Consider the following 24,653-nt stretch of genomic DNA (forward strand, 5'->3'; position numbering starts at 1 on the left):
ACAGCTCATTATTTTCTCAAATCAACCCTAAGTAGGCCCAGTAACCAAGCCCATATTTCTTCATCGTGTGAGATCTGTTTCCTATAACTACTGCCGGGTTCAATTTCCCCATCTGTGAATATTCTTAGTTCTGAGCCGTGGAGATTTACTGAGTTGGTTAGGGGGGGAAAAAAACTCAGTTAGAAAGATGCCATGTGGGCCAATGAAATGGCTCAGCAGCTTAAGGCACTTGCTGCTAAACACGATGACTTGAGTTCAATCCCCAGAACTCACATGGTGGAAAGAAAAAACAAGATTCCTACAAGCTGTCCACACACCACACACATGCAATGGTGTGTACGCAGAAACACACACGCGCACACACACACACACACACACACACACACACACACGAACAAATGTCAATAAATACTATAAAAACTTATAAAAAGCTATCATGAGTTTTAAACAGTCTCTACAAGGGTATGAAAACAAGAAAAACCATCCGCAGATTACACTACAGGGAGCGGCCTCTTCTCATTCCTACACAGGGCAAAGCTGAGTCACGCCTTGCCCTAGTCATGGAGGCCAGGAAAAAAAAGAACTGACGTTTCTAACTCTTCTCACTTATTTTCAGTCTTGCTTCTCTGTTAGTTTTCCAGTGCTACAACAAAACTCCTGGAACTGGGAACCTTTTAAAGAAAAGAGGTTGATTTAGTTCGGTGAGTGGAGAAAAAAAAATCTCCATAGCTTGGAGCTGGCTATCTTGTAGACACCTTGGCAATCTCACAACCTGGCAGATGGCATCCAAACAGCTATTCACACAAGAGGAAGTGATCACACAACGAGAAAAGGAGCCAACAGTTGGCGAGTTTTCATGCTCCTCCATTAACATCCCTCTCTCAAGAAGTGTCCAGGGTTCCATGAGAGAGCATCGTCAATTCCTTTCAAGAGCTGGGCCTTTATTGACCTAATTACTTCCGAACGGGCCCCTCCGCTATGGTTCCCACCACTTCCTAATAGCACTACACTGGGCACTGTAACAATCGGGATAGCCCAAACGGTCTGCACATATCCGCACGTATCCTACTGTTCATCAACAACTGGAGAACTTCTGGTGGGGCTAGAAAGATGGCTCGACACTTGAGAGTGTTGGGTGTTCTGCGCCCACTCAAGTAACAGCAAAAGGCTTCCCAACTGTGGACTCTCTTTGTAAACTTAGCATATTTTATATACTTTTTAAACTTTGTAAACCCTTAAAGCAAAAACGTGGCCAGGCCCCAGCCCGAGGAGCTCTAGCAGTCAGTCAGGCCACTCCCCAAGACCTCTCAAAGGGTCATAACAGTCTTTCCGGCCCCTCAATAGAACCTTTCCAGATTATGCTAATCATAGTTGAAAAATCTAAACAAGATCCCACCAATCCCTGAGCTTTCCACAGAAATCCATGAATCCCTGAGCTCCCCCAAACTCAAGACTTAAAATGCCATCAAACCTCACCCTGGCAATCCCTATCCTGAAAAGCCCCCAAACCCTAAAGAAACCCTATATAAAGGTTGTGTTTGCTCAATTCCCTGCTGGTGGCAACTTGGAGCAGAGGCAACCACCACTGGATTTGTCCCTCCACACCCCGGACCCTCCCAATAAACTTCTTTTATGAGACTTCCTACAGGTGTGGCCCAGCAGAAGAAGCCAAGAAGAAAAGAAGCAGAAGGAGTGCAGGGCTGAGGTTTCTCAGCTCCTCAGTCAGCTGGGGATATCTTCCTGGGAGCTGCAACCCCTCTGCTGAGGAGGCTTCTCTCAGAGCTGTGTGTTTCCTGGGCTCCCATTTCTCAGTAGACCCTCCCATCGGGATACCATCCCCCCTCAGAGCCATGTTCCTGAGCTCCCGGAACACCTTCCCATCTGAGCAGAAAGACCCACGAAGAGCACTGGCTTCTCTCCCAGAGGACCTGGGTTCGGTTCCCAGCATCCACGTGGCAGCTTGAAGATGTAACTCCAGTTCCAGGGGATCTGGCATTCTCACACAGATGTAAATGCAGGCAAAATGCCGAAGCACACAACATCAAAGTAAGTAAATCTTATAAAAGGAAATTCTTGCATAGCAACATGCCTGAAGGGTAGGTACGTGACTAGGTAAACGCTCTAAAATTACGGAGGTTAGACTCCTGTGTGAGAACCATATTACTATGAAATAATGCATGTAAGTAGCAATATTTATAAAGGCTATGATAACGGAGAAAGGAAATACTAATTCTGACAGATAACTGTGAAAGACTTCTAGAAGGAGTGATATTTACATTGCATTTTTCTTTTCATGTGCCTTTGGTTTTAGACAAGCTCTCTCTATAAGCCGGGCTACACTTGAATGCAGAGACGTGACTGCCTCTGCCTCATGGGTGCTGAGATTAAAAGCATGTGCCCCCCTGGCCAGCTTGTAGCCTATCTGAAAAGCTCGGTACAACTTGCTAAGGAAAAGTAGCAGGTGAGAGTGGTGTGTGTGGCAAGACTGCAAGGCAGAAGGTAGCAGGTATTAAACTTCGGAAAACTGTAATCGTCCAAAGTTAGCAGGACAGATCAAAGTTGATGCAGGAGGCTGCGAACGGGTTTCAAGGTCTTCCAAGCTTGAGCAGATACTTAACTCCTACGAGAGGCAGTAAAGATATTCCAGCAAGAAAAAAAAAAAAAAAAAAAAAACAGGTGGGACTTCTGTTTCAGAATGAGCACTTGGGAAAAATGGTTCTCTGGGTGAAAAGTCCAAGATCAATGTTTTAGTTAGGTTCCTCTTGCTGCGATAAAGCACCACAATGAAAAGCAATCTGGAAAAGACAGGAACTAAAGTAGAGGCCATGGAGGAGCTTTGCTTACTGACTTATTCGTCATGGCTTACTTCGCCTGCTTTCTTCTATACCCACCTGCCCAGGGACCGCATCACCTACAGAAGGTAGGCCGGTCCACATCAAACATCAATCAAGACAATTGCTGAAGACTTGCCCACAGGCCAATTGGGTGGAGGCATGATTCTTAATTAACATTTCCTTTTCCCAGCTATGTCTAGGTTTGTGTCAAATTGACAAAAAACCAACCACTTGAACCAGTCATTGTCAACAGGGGTCAGATGTAAGGCCTGGCTGTCATAACAGATGGGACTGATCTGATTACATGGGTGGTAATGTGGGTATCGGATGGGAGAGAATGAAAAAGCTAAGATAATACTAATGACTCTCATCGGAGTATCTTTGCTTGAATGCTTTTGACCGTAGGAACAGGGAAGAACAGGTAGCAGGACAGAGTACGCCATTTGTTTTTGTTTTGTTTTCCTTTAGTTTAAGAGGTATGTGAAAGGCATTCACATTGGAAGGCTGGGTCTGGACACCAGAAGGAAGGCTTTGGAAGGTGTTTACTGGCTTGAGAGCTACAGTAGTTAGCAGGGAAGATATTAGGGCCACAAGAATAGAACTTGAGGTCCAGTGATGCTTAGTTTGTTAATACAAGAAGACGAGAGAATGGCCTAGAGAGGAGAGGAGGAGGAAGAGGAGAAGGCGGAGAAAGAGGAAGCAGAGGAGTAGGAAGAGGAGGAAGATATGATGAAGAGGATGAAGACAAGAGAAGAGGAGGAGGAAGAGGAGGAAGAGAGAAGTCCTTTCGGCAATAAATGGGAGCCAGAAAGGAAGAGGCATCAAGAAGGGACCCTACACAGAGATCAAGCAAGGAGAAGACCAGGCTCATCTACTGCCTTGAACAATCAGGGACACTTAGGAAACTAATGGCTGAAGTCGGACTTCAGTTAGCCTGACGGTGACAGTGAAGGAGAGGAGATTGAGGTAGACTGTCATGAGTAATGTCTGAGCAGAGCTGACTCAAATGTCATATCTGTGAGACCCCTACGCGTGCCTGGAACCATGGATAGCACCAAACCCTATAATTTAATGCCCCTTTCCTTTCTTTCTTTTTTCAGTGTGCAGGCATGTGTCATGCCGAGGTCAACGGCAATTGTCATTCTTCAGTGCGTTATTATAAAAAAGGCCTTTTTCCCTAGGACTGGGGCCTGGTTAGGATAGATTGGCTGGCTAGCAGTCTCTCCCTCCCAGAACTTCAATGACAGGTACTTACCATTATGCCTGATTCTTAAAATATGGGCTCAGGTAAGTTCACGGCAATCACTCTCCTAACTGAGCCAGGCTCCCTGTCTGTCTTTTCTGTCTTACCTAAGGACTTACAACGTAGTGGGGCCTTAATGTTTGCAGTCTAGGGTGAAACCATAAAAGTGACATGGATTTCTCGTTCCCTCACAGTAGTATTTATTCATGGTAAATATCAAGAGAAGGATCATCCTTACCACTGAGTCTAGCAGCCTCTGCTGATTCTTCCCTCATTGCTCAGTAAGGTGAGAAAGGCCACTGACCTAAAGGTCTCATTGGCTTCATTTCTCAGAACTTCTGCTGCCTTCCGATAGTACCACCTTGGGAACCAGGCCTTTGAACGGATGGGTCCTGGAAGACAGCAAAGCTCTGAACTGTAGCATAGCCATGGAGGCCAAGAGAGGTAAGTTTTAAAATTATTAAGATGAGATTGGGCACATTTAGGGTGATATGGCCATAGAAAGTTGGGAGACACAGGCAATATCTAATTTTCAAGGTTGAAAGACAGGGTAGGGGTAGAAATAGAAATGAAGGCAGGCTTCCCTGGCTCTATTTCAGACAACAGAGCTGTAAGCAGCCTCATGTACCTGGAGGCAGGTGGCATTTACAACTCCATTCATGCCAGCCCTGTGTAGGAACCAGTGACCGACGACCACCACCCCCCCAACCTGGCTCACTCAGGCTTGTCCTCATTATGGATCCTCACCAAAGCATGTTAAAAGAAAAATTCTTTACTTTGATACTAGGGGTTGAACTCAGGGCTAAGCACTGGCTCGCCTTAAAAAGGAAAAGAAGGGAAAAGAAAAGAATGTTATAGTGTGTTATAGCTAGAGAGATGACTCAGCAGCTAAGAGCCCTGGCTGCTCTTCCTGAGGACCAGGGTTCAATTCCCAGCACCTACACAGTAGCTCATAATCATCTGTAACTGCAAACTCTAGGAGATACATACAGGCAAAACGCCCATACATATCAAATGAAGTTTATTTTTTTTTAATTAAAGAAATAAAAAAAACTAGTAAAGCTGTTATTTTTGGAGCCATGTGGTCTGTCTTCTTGTCCCGGAGGAGGAACACGACTGAACTGATAAAACCCTCTTGAGGTTCCAGAACCGAGGGCACCGGAGAGCTTTCTCATAAATTGCCTCTCTATTACACTCCGAGTGTATTCACAGTGGAGAGCTCTAAATAAGATGAAGGTGAGGCTAATTCACTTTATAAACATCACTTTAAATCTCTTTCTGTACCTCAGCCACAAAATTAATTATGACTGATAAAATGGCGGGGGGGGGGCTGCTCGAGTGTGCACTGAGTATTAGCAGAGCCTATGGCCACACTAACGCAAACGTGCCTCATCCTGTCTGAGCTCTACCAGAGCCCATTTTCTGAGCCAGTTTACTTTCTGAAAGATGAGTGGATGGTTTTCATGACTCTCTGGAGCTGCCTGATGGCAAATCACAGTTATTGAGCTCTCAGCAGAAAATAGATGTAATATTCTTATCATGAAAGGGTGCTGCTCTATTCTGGAGCAACAGTAAGTCCCCAGATAGCCCCCACCCATTCTTTAAGAAGTGTAAAACTCTGCAGACAAGCAGGCACTCTCCAGTACATGACGTAGTTTGTTGTAGAGATATCCGTGCACTTTTTTTGTTTTTTTCTGGTGTGAATTTCTGGTCTCTGAAAATCCCATTCTCACAACTTCTTCTCTGGAAGGTAAAGTGTCAAGCAAGCCTCTACCTGATTACCGAGGTAGGCTTTTCCACCGAGTTGCTTAGCCCAGACTACTGCATTTGAATCAGCGCCCACTTTGACAAACATTAAGATTCACTTACTGACATCGACTGCGTCTTTTTTCTTTTGCTCAAGGTCTTTGCTAAGTGAGACCCTGAAGCCTATGGGAACCAACAAACCTAGTAGCAAATTAATTTCTGCTGACTATCAACACAGACAAGATCAAAGTGACACCCCAAGCATTCTATACAGCCTTGGGGTGCCCAGAGGAGAGTGGTGCTTTTTAATAATCTGAGCACACAGGTATCACAGGCACTGCATAAATAACAAAGGGTGGGCGAGCACAGCACGGCAGTCACTGGTACTGACCACACACCTGTTCTCTGCCCTTCTGCCTCTCCACACTGCTAACTCTCACCACAGTTTCCTCCACAAGCACTGTCTTGTCACCTTCATAGCAAAGCTGGGGAAACTGAGGCAAGGAGAGTAGAACAGCGTACCCCTGAAACATAGGACTACCCGTTGAGAGAACCGGGGGTTGAATCAGATCGTAGCGACTCACACTTATAACTTTGGAGAGAAAGTCTGCTGTGGAAGCAGTGTGGGTTATATAGCAAGACCCCCACACACCCCCTGTCTCAAAAAATAAAAATTAGACAAACAAAAATCTAGGTATGTGTGGCTCAGATCCAGAAACATTGCAGTAGTCTGCCTTGGGGAGATAGGGAGAGGGAGATTTGGACAAATAGCTAACAGGGTCTTTGTGTAGATTATTCTGTCTGGAGTCAGTGTGCTCAGAGGGTGCTAACTGGATCCAGTTCTCTCCCTTAGGATGACTCATCAGTTCCCCAGGGACGCTTTCCTTCCTGTGTCTTGAGGATGGAAACTGTAACTGTGTTCTTTCCCCTTGGGCAAGGTTATGCAAAAAACGCTCATCTTGCAAGGTTCGCTATGGTCATGTGGAATGGCACAAGTGTTAGTTTTATCATTGACTTTCACCATTTTTGTGGACCACCAAATCTTTGCCTTGCAAGGCAATTACACTTGAAAGTATCAAAGTCAGGGGTTGGGGATTTAGCTCAGTGGTAGAGCGCTTGCCTAGCAAGCGCAAGGCCCTGGGTTCGGTCCCCAGCTCCGAAAAAAAGAAAAGGGAAAAAAAAAAAGTATCAAAGTCTGTTTCAGAATTACCACAGATTCTATGTCTGCAAAGGTTTCTTACGACTTCCCTAACATGCCAAGGGAAAGACAATAGGATGGATATTACTTTCCAGGTGGCTTTACCTGGCTGTTGATGTTTGAGTGGGACACCATGAACACCTCTAGAAAGTAGAGGTGAGAGTTGCAAGTCTGGTATTCTTTGGAGAGGTCTCCTTTCCCATGTGCCTTCTAGAATGTCTCTTGCATTTAAAGTCTTGCTTCTCCACGAGTTCCTACTTGGAAGTGAAACGCTCTAGACAGTTCTGCGCTGAAGAAGCAGTGGCTTGCCTCCTCTGAAGGGAAGGTAGATGTGTTAGACTTTGGACCCCATGAGGTTTCTTTCTAACGGATTTTTAGGGTGATTCTGAAACCTTGTGACTTTGCTTTGAGTGTCTTCTGCTCTGTGATGATCATGGTGGTGTTTAAGATGATATATCACCTGGCATTTTCTTTTTGTTTGTTAGCTTTTAATTGAAAGAAACCTTTATTACAATAGTCTCTGACCGTGATTTCCCCTCCCCCAACTTCTCCCAGATCCTCCCCACCTCTCCAACTCCATGCTCTTTTTAAAAGACAAATAAAACAAAAACAGCAGCAACGAAAGACAGCCCCCCCACCCACACAGAAAGCAAAAAATACAAGCAAGAGACGAATATGAACCTCCCTCCAAAAAAACAAAGCAAAATGAGATCAGAAGTCTACAGAAATATCAGTTTTGTGTTGGCCATCTAGTGTGGCTTATATACCCAATGAGACTCCATTGAAAGAAAACTACTTTTTCCTTTGCCAGCAGCTGTCAACTGCAGCCAGCTTCTTGGTTAGGAGTGAAGGCATGTGTCTACTTCCCATCTCTGATTCCTGCGACCTTGTCCAGCTTGAACCTGTGCAGGTCCTTTGCGGGTTCCCACAGTCTCTGTGGGTTTCTATGTGTATTAGTCCTGTTGTGTATGGAAGTTTCCTCTTACAATCTTTCTGCTTCCTCTTCACCTGGATCCATGAGACCTTGAGGGAGGGATTGGATGAAGATTTCCCATTCAGAGTACCCTCCGGTACTACAAATGCTTGTCAGTATGGGTGTAGCCTCTAGATTGATTTCTACTTATTTGATGAGCTGCATCAATGTTGTTCTCATCAATAAAGTCTTACCATCAGTCTGTGGATAGCATCTAATAGCCTTCACCAGAGCCTGTCCTATTTGGGGATTCCATGGGGTTCCTTTGGCTAGTGACTCATCAAAATTTAACCTACTCCTCACATTGGTGGTTTTCCTCGGTGGTGTAAGATTGTCTCCCCCATTATTTGGTGACTCAAATTAGATGTCTTTCTTGTGTGTGTGTGTGTGTGTGTGTGTGTGTGTGTGTGTGTCTGTGTGTGTCTGTGTGTGTGAGTGTCTCTGTGTCTGTGTGTGTGTCTGTGTGTATGTGTCTGTGTGTATCTGTGTCTATGTGTCTGTGTGTATCTGTGTGTGTGTCTGTGTGTGTCTGTGTGGGTATGTGTGTGTCTGTGTGTGTCTGTGTGGGTATGTGTGTGTGTGTGTGTCTGTGTGTGTGTGTCTGTGTGTATGTGTCTGTGTGTGTGTCTGTGTGTATGTGTCTGTGTGTGTGTCTGTGTGTGTCTGTGTCTGTGTGTGTGTGTCTGTGTGTGTGTCTGTGTGTGTGTGTCTGTGTGTGTGTGTCTGTATGTGTCTGTGTGTGTGTGTCTGTGTGTGTGTGTCTGTGTGCGTGTGTGTGTGTGTGTTGGTTGCCTCTTCCCATGTTCCCTCTCTTACCTTCCAGCCTCTTCTCCATTTAATCTCCCCACTCCAGTCTCTTCCCTACCTCTCTCTAACAATATAATCATTTCCCCTTCTTTGGAATATCCATGAGGTTTTTGTTCCAGTGGGGGTGGGAATGTACAGAGGTAGAGTTTATCTGTGTAGCCCTGTCTGTTCTGGAGCATACTTTGTAGACCAGGCTAGCTTTGAATTCAGAAATCTGCCTACCTTTGCTTCTCCAGTGCTAGAATTAAAGTACATTACCAACATCTAGCTGAGGCAGTTTTTTAAATTTACTAATTGATGTTGGAGAGCCCAGTCCATTTTGGGAGGTGCTATTCCTAGACATGTGTACCTGGGCTATGTAAGAAAGGTGGCTGAGGAAGCTGAAGAAAGGGAGCCAGTCAGCAACTTTCCTCCAGGACCCCTGCCCTAGCTTCCTTCACTGATGGACTGTGAAAAGGGCGTGTAAGCCAAACAAACCCTTTCACCCTGAGTTCACTGTGGTCAGTTTTTATCAGCACAAAAGAAAGCAAACTAGCACAGAAGACATAAGGTATAGCATATACTCGCTCTCCCTAAAGGCACACTTGTTTCATCATGCATTGTCATAGACTTATAGCATATTCTGGGAGTAACCATGGCCATCCCCTCTGATCTAAGCTGGGTCCAGCCACAAGAGGTTCTCCAAAGCAGGAGCCTGAAGATGCTGTGCCCTGATTCAATGCTTCCTGTTGAAGAGGGGTCTAAAAGTTGACCTCACATTGGAAATGCATCTTTCTTCTCTACCTCTCATCTCTGATTTTCTCTGGTTGACTTTATTTATGGGTAGCTTCCTTAGTGACTACTTCTTAATTGTAGCCAGAAGGACTCCTCTAGGTAAGAGCTCTAGAAGCTTCTCCACTGGCTCCTGCTGACACAGATTGCATCATGCGCCCACATGTGAACTTGCTGTTGAGGCCCAGGGCATATATGATGCTGGCTAATTGGCCCTGGAGCTGATGCAGAGCCAAGTGGTGCCCACTCTTTGCATAAGCAAGGTGGGCATCAGGGGAGAGAAGCAAACCCAGGACCAGCTGCTGCCTGAAGACGGAGAATAGGTGCACAGTGGCAAACGCAGCCTGTATCAGTTTCTCAGACCATTGTTGGTTTTCCTGTTGCAACTGACTACAGTGGTAGGTCTCCCTTATCCGTGTTTTGTGTTACCAAAATCCCAGTTTACCCAATATCAACCCAATAACAAGGTTATTCTAGTTTCTTGTATGTATCTATGTATCTATGTATGTATCATGTATCTATCTATGTATCTATCTCTGTATATATCTATATATCTATGTACCTACCTATGTACCTACCTATGTATCTATGTATCTATGTATCATGTATCTATGTATGTATGTATCTATCTATCTCCCTTCTTCACTCTCCTTCCCTCCTTTCCTTTCTCCTTTCTCCCCTCTTTCTCTTCATCTATCTGTCTCTGTCTCTCTATCCCCCTTTTTATTGTGAACTTGACACAAACTAGAATAACCTGGGAACTTCAGTTGAGGAACTGGCTCCATCAGATTGGCCTATGGAATGTCTGTTGGCATTCTTCTTGATTACTAATTGATGAAGGAGGGCCCAGATTACTATAGTCAATAATATCCAAAGGCACATGGTCCAGGATGTATAAGAAAGTCAGCTGAACAGAAGCCAGTAAGCAGGGTTCCTCCATGGTCCTTGCTTCAGTTCTTACCTCCAGGTGCCTAATTGAGCTCCTGCCTTGACATCTCTCAGTGATGCACAGTTACCTGGCAATGTTAGGATGAAGTAAGCTCCTTCCTTACCTCAGGTTTTTTTCTGGTCCCTCTGTTTGTAGTAGTTTGAATGAGAAGCATCCCCATCAACTCAGGTATTTAAATATTTGGTTCCCAGTGGGTGATGTGCTATTTGGGGAAGTTAAGGAGGTGCAGCTTTGATGAAGGAAGTATGGCCTTGCGAGATTATAGCCTCCTGATTGGCTCCCTGCTTGCTGCCTGCGGTTGATGATGTGAATGCTCAACTTCTGACTCCCACTGTCTGTCATGCTCGCTCTTGCTGTCAGGCCTCCCTGCCGTGATATGCTTTAATCCTTCTGGGACTATGTGCCAAAATCAACTCCTTATTCCACAAGTTGCCCTGTTTTATCACCGCAACAGAATGACAACTAACACAGTGTTTCTTGCAGCAACAGAAAACAAACAGAAGACGGGTCTTGTTGGTGTTCTTCATAATGTGACTCTATTAAGCAGTATAGTCATGAAAAACCCCCATAGCCACTAGCCAGCCTATAGATTCCTCCTGATCAGCCTCTTTTGTCTAATTAGTCAAGTGGGACTACTATAGCATTAGAAATTAGGAGATGTATGTAAAAGGGGAGGTTTTGGTAGCTATGCTGTAACAGCAAAATAATCAAGGATTCATAGACAAAACAAAAACATAAAACAAAACAAAAAACAAGTTTTGCATTTTCCCTAAAGTGCCTCAACCTTTCCTGAAATGCCACAGAAACCAAAGCCATGCTTACTGAAAGAACTGTGTTTGTAGAGAATGGACTGTGTGTTTCTTTAAACTCTAGAGCGGATGACTGGATGGAAAGTCTAGAAACCAATCATCGTATTGACTAAAGGGAAATGAGTTTGATAAGAGGAAAGGGGTTCAGAAGGACTAAAGGGGAACCGCAAGTGCTCGCAGGAAAGTAAAGGTCGAAAAGACACAGGCTGGGCTGTGGCTCGGAGCTGAGGATTTGTGTAGCATGTGCGAAGCCTGGGATAGATGCTCAGCCCTGCAACCAGCACACACACGCGCGCACACACACACGCGCACACACACACTCACACTCATACACACACTCACACACATGCACACACACATGCATACACTCACACCACACACACATGCACACACACCACACACACACATGCACACGCACACCACACACACATGCACACACACACACCACACACACACCACACTCACACACATGCACACACATACCACACGCACACACACCACACACACACACCACACATACACACACACTCACACACACACTCACACACACACTCACACACATGCACACACACCACACACACATGCACACGCACACCACACACACATGCACATACACACACCACACTCACACTCACACACACCACACTCACACTCACACACCACACACACACTCACACTCACACACACACTCACACACACCACACACACACCACACACACCACACACACACCACACACAGCACACATACACACCACACACACACACTCACACACACCACACACACACCACACACACACCACACACACACTCACACACACACTCACACACATGCACACACACTCACATTCACACACACCACACACTCACATCACACACATGCACACACACACCACACACACACACCACACACACGCGCACACACACACACCACACACACACACAGAGTATAGACATCACCTTTTGTTCCTCCACATTTACAAAGTGCAGATGGAGAAGAGCTGTTCAATAGTAACAAGAAGTAACTTCCTTATCCATGGTTGGAAATAAGGAGAAGCGCCTAAAGGCTCTGAGAATCCTTATGGAGGACTGTGGAGTAGATGCCTGGCTGCTTCCGTGTGGCTAGGGCTGTTATTTGGGAAGCCCATACATCTTTAATTGATTGCGGTCAATGAAAAAGTGCACCCCCGCCCCCACCACCTTAACTAGAATGCTGAGCTAGGGTGAGGTCAGCATCGAATTAAAGGAGCCCCCCATTCCCATTGTACTAGCAGGAGCCTGAGCTTAAGGACCCCCTTCCATGCTGCACCCTGGGTTTCTGGTGGCTTCTCATTAGTTCTAGTCTCCTATTAATCACTTAGCCCTGGTAGGCTGGGACACCCTGTCCTCCTGTCAGGGTTGTGTTGACAGATGTGTACCACCAAACCTAGAAGTCCTTGCCCTTTTCAATAGAATGAGTGGCTTCGTTTTCCTAAGAGCAAAGCTTTTTTGGTGGCTTAGATGAGACACTCACATTTTATTGTTCTCTTTCTGACCTAGGTTGCTGGATTCAAGCTTAAATAAAGAATGTAATTTGTATGTGAGAAAGAAAAGAAAAATGCAAGTTTCTCTAAGTAAATTTTTAAAAAATCCTATTATCACTCGTGTTAGCTCAAATTGTTTCCTTGTTTTTTGCCACTACAGGCTATCACACATCTGCCATGGCTAGAATCATCCCCAGGCTGGAGGGTAGCAGCCACCTCTGATCTTCACACAGGTGAAGTCTTCTGTATCATCCAAGCACTCCCTAGACGTGTCATGTTCTTGTGACTCATTAATAATTGGCTGCAACCTTTCCAATTTTCCCCTCTAATAGGCTCGCAGTGTTTGTTACTTATCTCGTTATGAGCCCGGCTCTCCCCAGTTATACATTACTCGTCTGAGGCCCTCAGGTAAATTGGAGGATCACCCGCGTGACGCGGTGCTGATGAGGGAAGTTTTGAGGCAAATACCAACCCAGACAGGACCAGAATGTCCTGGAAACGTGGGATAACTGTCACCAGGCCACCTAATGTGACCACACCATACCTGGCTTTCTCTCCAGCACTGAGGAAAATGTCCCATGAACAGTGAACAAATGTTCCCATGAAGGAATCAGGTGGGGCTGAATCTCACTTATTTTCTCACTGAGTGGCACCACATTTGTACAGACTTCAGCCTTCAACTTCCTCAGAGGCCGCACTCTCCACAAGCATCTCTCCTAGTCATAAGCATGGTGCAAACTTTAATTCTGTCAGAAAGTAGTCCAGGCTTCTTGTCCTACTGGAGCTGGTTACATACATATATACATACATATATACATACATATATACATACATATATACATTGTTTCTCTTTAGGCACTTATTCTGGGGGGAGAGGGGAAATCCTTAGACAGTTCCACTTACATTGTCTATTTTCAGGTCATATATATTTTTTTTTTGGTTCTTTTTTTTCGGAGCTGGGGACCGAACCCAGGGCCTTGTGCTTCCTGGGCAAGGGCTCTACCACTGAGCTAAATCCCCAACCCCTCAGGTCATATTGAAAAAAAAAGATGTAGGGATGTGTAGCACATGTCTTTAGTCCCAGCACTTGAGAGGCAGAGGCAGGAGGATCTCTGTGAATTCGAAGCCAGCCTGGTCTACAGAGGGAGTTCCAGAACAGCCAGGACTATACAGAGAAACCTTGTCTTGAAATAGCAAAAGAAAAGAATGACAGCTTTTAAAAAAAATAGTAATTATATAACATTATTTGTTACAACTCAGGTGTGGGGTGTGGTGAAAAGCAAGCACTTTCCCTCTGGGCTTTCCTTTCAGTGTTTTGGTTCTCTGGCTTCAGCCGGGAGAAGCTTTAGGTGTACTCTGTGGGCTGCTTGGCCAGTTCATCCAGTCTCTCAGGGGAAGTGAGTCTAAAGCCTGTTTCCGTGCAAGAAATGATTTGTTAGGGTGCCTGGAGGTATTTGGCTTAAGACTGTCGCTTGCTTAACCCAAATCACAAGACACTGACATGGGAACTAGGACTCTAATTCATTCATTCTTAGTGCAGGATAGACCAATGACAGTGTGTGTGTGTGTATGTGTGTGTGTGTGTGTGTGTGTGTGAGAGAGAGAGAGAGAGAGAGCATGCGTGTGTGCATGTGTGTACATGCATGCGTGTGTGTGCATGTGTGAGAGTGTGCAAGCGTGTGTGTGTGTGTGTGTGTGTGTGTGTGTGTGCGCACGCGTGATGCAGATGGCTGCTGATGTCTGTCCCCAGGAATCACCTGCGTCCATCTCTCCTGTAAGGGAGCAAATCCTAAAACACAGTAATTTCTGCCTAGGGCTTATTTTCCTCTCCCCAGCAATATTAGAGAGAATATGACAGTTCTAGACTCAAACTTTCTTTCCCAAAGTCCTCATGCTGACCATTTCAGTCCTAGAATCTTGAGAGCAGCTCACAATTTTTACCCTCCTACCCACCATGTCAACCAGAGTCCACTTGGTGACAGGTTATCTCCTCCTGAGAATGTTTGCTCAGTCTAGTAAAATTTGGGCCTTCAACTTCTGTAAACTATTCATTCGCTTGCTGACAATTCCTAAGATTGCAGCATTTCTGCAGGTAGATGGTTATAGTTAGAAGACTAGAGATTCCCAGGGTCCAGGACTCTGTTCTTTAGGGCCTCAGTGGCTTCTGCTAATGCCAGTGCCTCCAAGAATGAACAATTCAGCATTTTTACATTTACTTATTTCTATGTGTATGACTGTTTTGCTTACATGCACATACGTAGGTGTACTACATTTGTGTTTGGTGCCTAAGGAGGTCAGAAGAGGGTGTTGGATCCCCTGAAACTAGAAATGGATGGGTGTGAGCCACCATATGGGTATTGGATACTGAACCAATGTTCTCTGACAGAGCAACAAGTGCTCTTAACTGCTAAGCCAACTCTCCAGCCCCAGGATTGGACAATATTTACAACCAGGAGAAGGAAAATAATCAATGTATCTTAGACAGGGAAGCAAACAGACCTTTTGGCCTCCGTGAGCAGCAATATGTTTGAAAGTCTCAAGGCTAGAAAACTCCCCTGGCACAAATGTGTATAACAAAGTATATGGTGTGTAAGGAAAAGAGATTTGGGAACTAAAAGCAACATACGATCTCTACCCAGTGCTGTCCCCATCAAGTATGTATATCACCAACTTCTTAGGACAGTGAGTATATGTAAGAATTCATCTCTCTTATACCTAGTAATACACTGAGAATATTCCTCCACACAGGCTGTATGGGGAGTCTTTGCAACTGAAAGTCTCACAACAGGCAGAGATGACTGATAGCAAGACTGACAGAAAGTAGCTCTCTACAGTCACCTCTCCACCCTCCATAAGTCAGCTTTGTGTGTGTAGCAGGAAGACTCAGAGGGGGGAAAAAAGCAACATTGATTAGTCAGAACACAGGCCTCACTGGAAAACCACCTTTGGAGGGCCAGGAAATGACCATTTCAGCCTCCTGTGGTTTGTGAAGGATAAACCATACACAGCGTCATGTGAAACCAGAGACACTCACGTATTTCAGGAAAGCCCCTCCCTCTTGGGGTTGGTGGCTTGTATTCTGCATGAATCAATTCCTGTATTTTCCTCTGGTTCCTGCCGGAAGGAAATGAGAAGTTTTAGTTCGCTGCGGGGAAAGCTACTTCTGAAACCTCCAGGCTCTTACTGGAAAGCCTCCTGTGTTTCCCCTATGAGGACCTACAGGTTTAGCTGAGGAGCGAAAGCTACATCAAGATAACGCCCAGCGACAGGCATATTCCTTGTGACCCAAAGTCATCTGCTTAGCATCTGGGCATCAGCGCTCCCAGGGCTTTGAAGGTACCAGGTGATTAAAGGGAACCTTCTTTGTGTCAATTTCTCCTCTGTAATGCTGCTTACAAGTGATGTGAAGATTCAGAAGGCGGCAAGCAGCGTCTTTCGTCTGTGGCTGTGTATGGCTTCTATGGGAAGGCATTGTCTGCCTGGCTCTGAGGGTAAGAGCAGTAATGATCAAATGCATGCTTTCTGTCCACACGGCTTAAAAAGAACTGATATTTGATTTGTTTCATTGTTTAATGAACCCTTGGTCTTGTGCTTGATGGGTCAAATGTTCAACCACTGAGCTATATTCCCAGAAGAAAAGTGTAACCATTTGAATGATCCAATGCTCAGAAATACTTTCAAAGAAAACAAACAAACAAAAATATAAACTCTGACACTATGGGTAAACACAGCATCTGCAGACACAAAAGTATGTCCACTGGTTCCAGTGTGGCTGGAGTAAATGTATGTGCTGCTGGGTCGGTCTGATAGACCTGGAGTACTGCCTTGATGTCAACTGAACTTCTTCAGAGGATATGTTCATTCTTTAACAAATACATCACCAATGTCATCATCTTCATCGTCAATTTCCTCCTCCTCCTCTTCCTCCTCTTCCTCTTCCTCCTCCTCTTCTTCCTCTTCCTCCTCCTCCTCCTCTTCTTCCTCCTTCTTGTTAAATGCTACTGAGAGAACCAGGGCCTTGTGTTTGCTAGTCCAGTGCTTTACCACTGAACCACATTCCTGCCCTTCCATAGAGTCCAGATTTGAGCATTTCTTCAGGATCATGTGTTTGTCCTATGGTTTTTGGTTTCAACCAATGGTAACAATTTAAGATAGTTATGACCTTCTTCTAGGTCCTCTTGAGTAACTTGAACCTTGGTTTCCTCCATTACTAAGTGAGGATAATATCAGTTCCTATCTCTGAGAGCATTTATGTATTAATCCAACAAACACTGAATGTCCTCAGAATGTCAGGTATTGAGGCTACAGTGGGAGCCACATGGAGGATGTCCCCCGCCCTCCTTGTTATTATGGACTAGGAGGCAAAGTGAACAAGTCCACAAACAAAAGATAAAGTGAGTTTACAGAATGTGAGGTGCCTTGAGAGAAGAGAACAGGGTTTGAGGGAAATAGAGACATCTAAGCCAAGGGATGGGAAACTGGTATTATAGGTGAAGGAAGGAAATATGCCATGACCCCGAGGTCAGCTGTGGTGAGTAGGACTATAGATAACAAACCCTTGGAGAGGGGTTGGGGATTTAGCTCAGTGGTAGAGCGCTTGCCTAGCAAGAGCAAGGCCCTGGGTTCAGTCCCCAGCTCCGAACAAAAGAAAAGAAAAGAAAAAAAAAAACCCTTGGAGAGATGACCTGTGGACTGATGGTATAGGTGCGTACCACACGGGCCCAGGCACTGCCAGGCTATAGGTCAGGGAGGCAGCGGAAGCCCCCAAAGGATGCTGAGAAGCCACCAGAAGATGTTCATCATAGGCAGGACTTCACCTCACTGATTTTGGACAAGGCTTCCTTGGCTTCTGTGCAGAGAAAGGAGTAGGAGCCAGGGCTTACATCATAATAACTGAATCAGACAAGGAGTGCTTATACATTTCCTAAAACACAGGACACACACACTTACCCAGTTGTGTTAGTAATTTTTGTTAATGATAATTAACGATAACACATTGTAACCTGACTTCATTAAATCAATCCAGCATGACACCAGGAATTAAAATGTCATCTCTGATTTCAACTACTACAACGTCAGAAGAGGGAGCAGAGTGAGTTTACTGACTTAGGTGGTACCCACATCTAAACCTGATTCAAATTTGAATTTCCTACTTTTAAATCTCATTGTCTTCATACAAAGTTTAACAGATCAAAGTTGTGATGTTTTTTTTCACCATTGAATTAGTATACTCATCTTAAAGAAAGCATCTTTTGAAAGAATACTTTCAAGAAACACTATACTTGTTTTGAAATTTACTTTCTGAAGGTTAATGACTAAAGCCTCACTCAGGTGGACTGAAAAAGCTCTAGACAGGAAAGTTGAATTCCCCAATGTCGGGGATCCCAGGAGGCCTGCCACTCTGTAACTGCAGAGGGACCTTTCATCCCCTTCCTTTCCTGCCCCTGTAAGCCCCTGATCCCCCTGATCCACCAGTGCAGTCTCTACTCCAGGAAAGACTGTGGTCCTGTAGTCGTTGGGAACAATTCTGATTCCGGAGGTGTCCATCTCTTCCTTTCCAAGATGCCCCCATCAATCCTGATCTAACACTTTTGACCCAAAACGAACCCATATGTAAAAAGAATGTGTGTCTGGAAAGCCAGCATACACCGAATTCTCAGGCTACAGAAAACCAAAGACATCACTCAGTTCCCCCTTGCTATTCTGTTAGAATTAAGTGCTTGGTGACATTTTCTTAACCTCCAGGCACCAGGCAGAGTAAGCCCAAGTCGTTACTAAACCAATAAAGATCCTATAGCAGGGCTGGGGATGTGGCTAAGGGGTAGAACTTAAGCCCTCACCGTGGGTGCACCTCTGGTGCTGAAACAAACAAACATCAAAAAACAGGGAAGCAAATGCCAAGAAACGCCCCCGTGCTCTTACCGATCACGTGATCTGGTAAGGCTGTTGTGAGGACTGAGCGGAACATCCTACTACATAGTCCAACAGCAACTAGGTAGCAGCTTAGCAACTGTTGTCTCTTCAGGCGACTATCAGACACCAAATACCATTTTAAAAAAAGAAATGCCCGTGCTCTATCTAGGTAGAATTAGTTTGGATATTAGAAAATAGTGCTAGGCTCTTTGACCTATTACCTGTGACCTTAATTTGACTTTTGAGCCAAGTTGAGGACTGGACAGGAGCCCGGTCCCCGCACTGGGCGACAGTTACAGTCTCCTTGGAGTTCTCCTCAAGTCACAGCCTTCCTGCTCGGTGCAAGGTGGCCCTGTAAATCCTTGAAATTACACTTGTAACCTGCGCGTTTGAGAAGCCAAGGGGGCTGCGGTTTCAATTCCCTCTGTCCTCTGCTTCTCTAATTATCTTTGTAATGCTCTAATGCTAAGTAATGATGCTGCTAATGCACGCTGCATTTCGCACACAGGTGCCAGCTGTTACCTCGCTGGGCAGCTGACCTCACAGTGCAGACCAGGCGTATTCACGGCCCAGCCCTGCCCACACAAACAAAACAAAGAAAGCCCAGCTTTCTATCCATCTACCCGCCCTCCCTCCTCTCCTCCAGGAGGCCCTGCGCAGAGTCCCTGGCCTCGCTCTCCTTCTCAGCTCCCTTCCTCACCCTTCCCCTATCTACCCTCCCTCTCATCGGTGGTTTCTTCCTGCAACAGAAATCCAGGAAGCCGCCCCCCGCCCCACCCCACGTTTCCTCTACCCACATTTTCTCCGGGGCCCTGAGTCACACAGTTCGGCTTGATCTGGAGTTCTCCTTTCTCCGCCTCAAGAGAAATCCTAACTATTCCATTTCTTCATTTATTTCTGCAACTAGAGCTTGTCAAAGAGGTTGCTTAGGTTTGAGCGTGATAACTTTCATCATTAATTTTTTTAAAAAGGGATACTAAGGACTAATGACCAGAGAACAAATGTGAGGCTGTTGGCTTTACAGACACAGGCTTACATGCACACAAAGACCTTTCACACTCTCCAGTGGAACAGCCTTCAGCAGACATCTGCAGGATGAGTTTTTTTTTTTTTTTTTTAAACTTTAATCTCACAATTCATTGTGTCTGTGGTGACGGTTCAGCCGCTAAAAGGGTCTAACAGCAGCCAACTTGGCACACAAATTTAAATGTGAACCGAGGGCTTTGTGCACCTTATGATGACTGCTTTTGACTTATTGCCAAAACTCAAAAAAAAAAAAAAAAGAAAGAAAGAAAAAGAAAAAACAAAAACAAACAAACAACCTCCCCCATCCCCAAGCGGTGGGTTGGCGAGGGTCGGGGGACGAGAGTTGCAGTTGCTAAATGGGGTGGAGGCTTCTTTAATCCTGACAGCACGGATGCTAGCAGGGGTCACCGCACATCTGCTCCGGCAAAGACAAAGGGCAAGGTGGGGCGGCGAGGCCGGCGCGGGGCTCCTGCAGGGAGTCGGGCCCGGCGAAGGGGGCCGTAGCCCCGCCGCAGCGTTTAACCTTGACTTCTGCCTCTTGGCTTCTGGCACCAGAGCAAAGCCCGGCCAGATGGGCGTCCTGATTGTAACGACCCCCCCCCGCCCCCACCGCGCTCTCTCTCCCCCTCTCGCACAGATGTCGCAGGCTGCCCCCGGGGCCCCTGCCACGCCGCCCATGAAGGCCGCCAAGGCAGCACAGGCTCCTTCACCCTCCCTGCTCGCCCGCCCTGGGCGCCTTGGCGTCCTCCACTCGGCCTGGCCCCGCTGGGACCTGAGCGCCCAGGCCAGCTCCGGGTGTCCCCGCGGGAGTCCCCGGGAACAAAGGCGAGCCTGTGCTCGGCCGGCTGGGGGGCGTCGTCCCTGCAGCTGGTGCGTCCCTCGGGGCTGTGCACCGCTCTGTCCCCGCGGCCCCAGGCCGGGCTGCCCCGCGGGGCGCCAGGGAAAGGCCGGAGGAGGCGGTGGGGGTGGGGAGAGATCTGAGGTTCAGAGACCAGTGCTCCAGGACAACAGTGTCGCCCGCGCCCGGCACGTCCAGGGAGACAAACCAAGCAGTGACAGGCCGGAGGCGGCTCGACGGATCCATAATTTATGATGTCTTTCTACCAACAGGGTTTGGGATTTCACAAGCTTTGTCTGTTTCCTTCCCATTTGTTGCTTTCTGAGTCCTTTTGGAGAAGACACTTGTCCCTTCCAAGACAGAGAGAGCAGTTATTATGTTGAATTAATGATATAAGAAGAAAGTGGGATTTTAATGGAGGCCCGGGTGAGTAGGGTGAGGGGACACGGGTAAAGGGGCAGGTGGCTTAGGCCACTGTATAGTGGACTAACTGCCCCTAGATTATTCAGAACAAAACAAACCCTGAACGTCCTTTAGACCCTCCCACCACTACAGCACAGCTATCTTTATGCTTCTTTTTAATAAATAAGGCTTTGGGTCGCCATTTTGATTTTCCTCCTGCCGGCCTGAAGTGAACAATCCCCACCCCCTCAACTTGGGTGGCAGGAAGGGAAGAGGTTAAGGGCTTCTTACAATATTCTCTGTTGATCTCTGAGAGGACTCTGCTTTGCTGACCGTAGGTGCTTCCAGTTTAGAATTCTTCTGGGACCCTTGGGCAAAGGTCCTGAAAATTCCTTGAATTGTTTTAGTGACTGGGAAGCTTTGTGGATTTTTACCAATTTGGGAGCAATACTGACTTTTGTGTGCAACAAAAGATCTGAAACTAGGGAAATTTTTTTTTTCTAGTTACCTCCCCCTCTCTTTCCTTTGAAAACTACATTCTGGACGTGTCCTTTTTGGCATCCAAGGTTGCTAAATGAATTGCTGTGGTGTTCCAGGGAGGATGTGAAATATCAAGAGGTTTTAGAGGACAGGCTCCATCTTGGTTGCTACAAGTACAGGGAGGCCCTCCCTGGTAAAGAAGTGACAGGTCTGGGGAGAACTGTCTGCCCCTCAAGCCAAAACTCCTACAAATGGCTGGGTCACTGTGTGCCTTACAAGTGACCAAGTCAGGCCAAAGCCAGTCTCTGTGGTTCTAGGCAACTGTGCTTAGTCACACGGTTAGTGACCCAGTTGTGACAAGCCCTTATTTCCCCTTTCTCTTTTGCAGCACATCCTCTGTGAAAAGGATCTTAACATCTTGCCGGCTTGATTTTAGAAACTGCCCATGTGTACGTGGAAAAGCAAAATTTCGAGGGGGTAGGAAACCGAAGTCAGCCTGTAGATTTAACTAGGCCTGGAGTTGGTTTGCTGAAAGGGAATATATCAGGGTGTGGAAAGTGGAATTTCTCTGACGGCTGGGGAGAGATGCCTTCCGGTTCAAGGATAGCTCGTTTCCAAGGGAGCCTGTGAGAAAAAGAAAGGGGCTTCCTGGTTGCTTTGCCTTGGCCATTTGTAAAACGAAAGTGGGGCTGAGGGAGGGCAGGAAAGGGAAGAAGAACCCTCAGTTTGGAGGTTTGTGTGGGTTTTTTTTTTTTTTAACTTCTTAAAAATAGCATTTCTTACCACAGGGGCACAGGAACTTGTAAATAAGAGCTGCCAGCAACAGTAAACAAATCAGTCTGGGTCCTTCTACCTAAGTCAGTCTCTCTCTCTCTCTCTCTCTCTCTCTCTCTCTCTCTCTCTCTCTTTCTCTCTTGTGCAAAACAAAAATTCCCCCCCCCCCTTCGAGGCTTCTTTGCTGGTGTTTGTCCAGGAACAAACAGCCTTTCTATATAAATGGTCTCCAAAAGTTCAGGAACAAAAAAAGTATCCAGTGTCTGAGTACCCACAAAAACGACCTCTGCCGCACAGGAGCTTTTCTGTCATGAATCTGTGGTCTGCTATCAGAGTCCTTTAATTTCTCAGAACAGAGGGCTCTTTGGGAGAAGAAAGGCTGGGGGTGGGGAAGCAGCGACGGAACCGTCTTTTTTTCCCCTCTTCCTTTGCTGTTTTCTTCCAGTCAGCAAGGAGTGCATGACTGGCTCTGATCTGCCCTAGCGTCTTGCTGAGGTGGGAGCCTTGAAGGGTTAAGGGAGGCCACCACCAGTTTCCCTGCTGAGTGGGACAGCTAGACAAGCCCCATCTCAGAGCTGTTCATAGAAAAGAGACACCCCACTCCTGACACCCTTTATCTCCTTTGGAGATTTTCCTTTTTACTGTGTGTTTAAAATGCTTTTCAGTGATGACTGTCTTTTTTAAGCCATAGGTTTCCTTTAACCACTGGGAATCACTTTCAACCTGGTCAAAGGAAAGGAATGTTAGGGATGGGTGGGGTGGGGGGCACAGGACACAGACACTATGACTACTGTTTGAGAGCTTAGAGAAAAAAAATAATTGTGGTTAACTTTTAACAGCCAACCTCTTGATTTTTGATATTTGGCTACTTGTTTGTGGGTTTGAAGGTTTAATTTCATTGAATTCAGTTTGACACACTTTGAGCAGTCTCAACAAAAGCCACGTGCTTCCTCTGGTGCCCAGATCAGGGGCGGGAACAAGATGCACCATAGCTGTGCTCTTCTGGCAACATAATCTACTTAGGAAGATCGAAGAAAGAATGTCTAAATTTCACCTCTTTGGTATTAGAGATCCAATTTACAACATTATCCACGCAAGTCAAGTGTTCTGTCATTGAACTAAATGCCCAGACCTGGATATCCTACTTAGGACAACTTTTGGATAAACATAATGTATTTTTCAGATAAAACTTCAGACAGAAAGCCTTCCTCTCATTGGAGGGAGGGGGCTGATATGTGCACTGAGACTAAACAACAAAGGTATTATATGGGGGAGACATGGTTAAAGCAGAGAGTCGGGGTGGACTTGAGCAGCAGAGGAAGAAGGGCTGTGTTATAGGCCCAGGGAGAAATGGTAGAAGACGGTGCTTTATCTAGCATTTTCTAGTTCTGTGCCTGCTGGAGCTCTCATCGGGACACCGTCAGGGACTCTGCCATTACTGCAGCTCACAATGCCCTGGCTCTGGCCATCTCAAGCCAGCAGAACCTTGAAGGTCCCACACCAGAGGACCTTTCGCTGTCTGCACTTGACATCCGTACTCACCAGAGTCAGGAACTGTAGCAGAGCCAAAAGACAGAGTTCCAGTTTGGGAGGGAAGATGTGGACACGCATATCTTATGGAGCAGAGAATCATGGGAAGAAATGTAGGTATGTGACATGTGAGGAGAGCCACCATAATTTATCTTACTACTATTTACGACCAAGACTAGGTTGTGCCTGTAAGGCAGTCCAGAAATGTGTTTTGCCTTTCTCGAGGTCCTTCTATTCCTCTTGTACCACACTTGGCATTTCCTTCCACTCCCAAATCTGTTCTGTCTTTACTCCAGGGGTTCTGGGGTATCTTGCCATCACCATCCCTGGTCTTCTTCTGTGTCTGGCATCCAGGGAACTGGTACATGCAGTTACTTCCTATGAAGCACACCAAACCACTTAAATTCCTGGGACAAGTCCTAACCTCTCCTCTCTCTTTCCCGACCTTTCTCTTCCTAAACTTGGGTTCTTCATGGACAGGGGTGTTCTCATCACTGATTAGAATAGGGGCAAGAGAAAGAAATGGAGAGAAAAAGAACCAGGCCTGTGCTCTTGCCCTTTTTTTTAATGGGGAGTCAGTGGCAGGCCCTCGCTTAGGAAAGTACCCTAGCAGTGACTCTACATGGCTGCCCACATCCTATTTACTTCAGGGCCTCTGGCTCCTTGCTGGGTGGCAGGGATTTCCTTCGAAGGGCCCTCGGAAGTTGGTTATGAGCTGTCTCCCCTGCAGTACTTCCAGCCCGCCCTGACTGCTGAAAAGCACCCACGGGGCTGGCAAGATGGCGCAGCAGGTACGAACATTTGCTGCCAAGCCCGACGATCTCCCTCCATATTTGTAAG

The 24,653-nt window shown here is 46.2% G+C and overlaps 1 long non-coding RNA gene across 3 annotated transcripts in view; it reads left to right on the top strand.

Annotated features, from left to right (window-relative positions):
* The first annotated feature begins 1,652 nt into the window (after positions 1-1,652).
* The window catches only part of Psmd1-ps1 (proteasome 26S subunit, non-ATPase 1, pseudogene 1), a 90,303-nt gene continuing 67,302 nt past the window's right edge, over positions 1,653-24,653 (top strand). For 2 of the 3 annotated variants that reach the window (XR_015620126.1, XR_015620124.1), the window contains exon 1: positions 1,661-2,046. This is a non-coding gene — a long non-coding RNA (proteasome 26S subunit, non-ATPase 1, pseudogene 1). Of the gene's footprint in view, positions 2,047-24,653 lie in introns of all 3 variants that reach the window. The other variant, XR_015620125.1, reaches the window with a different exon arrangement.

This window comes from Rattus norvegicus, chromosome 5, assembly GCF_021556685.1.
Source record: "Rattus norvegicus strain SHRSP/BbbUtx chromosome 5, alternate assembly SHRSP_T2T, whole genome shotgun sequence".
In the NCBI taxonomy this organism is placed as follows: domain Eukaryota; kingdom Metazoa; phylum Chordata; class Mammalia; order Rodentia; family Muridae; genus Rattus; species Rattus norvegicus.